The sequence below is a fragment of the Austrofundulus limnaeus genome, unplaced genomic scaffold (assembly GCF_001266775.1).
Source record: "Austrofundulus limnaeus strain Quisiro unplaced genomic scaffold, Austrofundulus_limnaeus-1.0 Scaffold229, whole genome shotgun sequence".
Classification (NCBI taxonomy): domain Eukaryota; kingdom Metazoa; phylum Chordata; class Actinopteri; order Cyprinodontiformes; family Rivulidae; genus Austrofundulus; species Austrofundulus limnaeus.
This window is the reverse complement of record NW_013952631.1, coordinates 120755-122057: the sequence shown is the minus strand read 5'-3', so window position 1 is coordinate 122057 and position 1303 is coordinate 120755. Positions and strand designations below refer to the sequence as shown.

The 1303-nt window shown below is 32.3% G+C and overlaps 1 protein-coding gene across 1 annotated transcript in view; it reads left to right on the top strand.

Annotated features, from left to right (window-relative positions):
• LOC106525479 (PDZ domain-containing RING finger protein 4) overlaps window positions 1-1303 on the top strand; it is a 205765-nt gene that overhangs the window by 119152 nt on the left and 85310 nt on the right. The gene's annotated exons all lie outside the window — the stretch shown is intronic.

Below are 1303 nucleotides of genomic sequence, written 5' to 3'. Positions count from 1 at the left end.
ATATACTATTCTTCCATTCTAAATGGAATACACAGAAACAAGCTTAATGTGTCTTTTAGTTATCAAAACAGGAACAAAATATGTATTTTTTATTTGTTTTGTTTTCTTTAATGGTTCTATGTTGATTTAAAAAATGAAATTATAAAATAATAAAAAAATCAAAGTTTGGTTTAAGTTGTTGGAACATTTTTAACACTTAGACATCAAATATAATGATCAAACAAGTTTTTAAATCTACATAGCAAATACAAAGCCAGTGCCCTATAGTGTACCAGTTCATTAAAAATAAGATTACTTGTGTCATTAATTTAAGCAACGATGTGTTTTTTTTCTTACGTGTCAGGTTTGTGTGCAGAATAGGACCCGGTGAGCAGGCCACAGAATGCAGATGGAAGAAATGAAAACTGATTTATTTACAAAATAAAGATGCTGATGTGGCAGCAGAAAAAGACACTAATAATAACGGAGAAAATGTGAGGAGCAAGAGGGAAGACAAACCAGATTTAAGGAAGTGCAATGGTTTGAAGGGAAGTATAGAGACAAGACAATATAAAGAGACACCAACGAGTTGAAAATGGAAAACACCTGTGGAGAAACATGAGGATTAGATGCACAGGGGAAAACACAGAAACACTGAAAAGACACAGGGAATAAAGAAAGACTGGAGACAAAAAAAAAAAAAAACAGAAAAGAAACAAACACAAAAAACATTGGGAAAGTTGCAAACAATATCCTACCTGTTGTGGATACTTTTTTAACTGACTTTACCTGTGGAGCTAGAGTTTAATTTCAAACAAATTGATGGGCTAATGTCTTGTCCAAGACCAAAATGGACTGCTGTCATCTTATAGCAACCTAAATATTTCATAGCAGCTCATGTAAATGCAATTTCTTATATTACATTAACATCACTCACACTATTTCAACAGAAAAAAAAACAGATTATCATGCAGGTAATGTCTCAGCTTGTGCTGGAAGTGCCACAGCTAGCTGCTGCAGCTGTTATTTGCACTGTCAAACAACTGTATGATAATGTAAATACCAATAGACATAAAATGAATTTGTGAAATTTTGATGATTGGAGTTAAAGGCAATATAAATGTGCTTTTAAACAGCCCTCTCCCAGACTAGCCATTAGCCCGTCAATCTGAGCGGAAATAAACTTTGTTTCTCCAAACTTAAATTGGTCAAAATAATTTAAATGTCGCTTTAAGAACATGCTTTTGAATCAGTTTATGGTCAAAAGAAAACAGCAAAAAGAAAACATTTTGTTTCTTTATTTTCATTTTTATAACCTGAATTT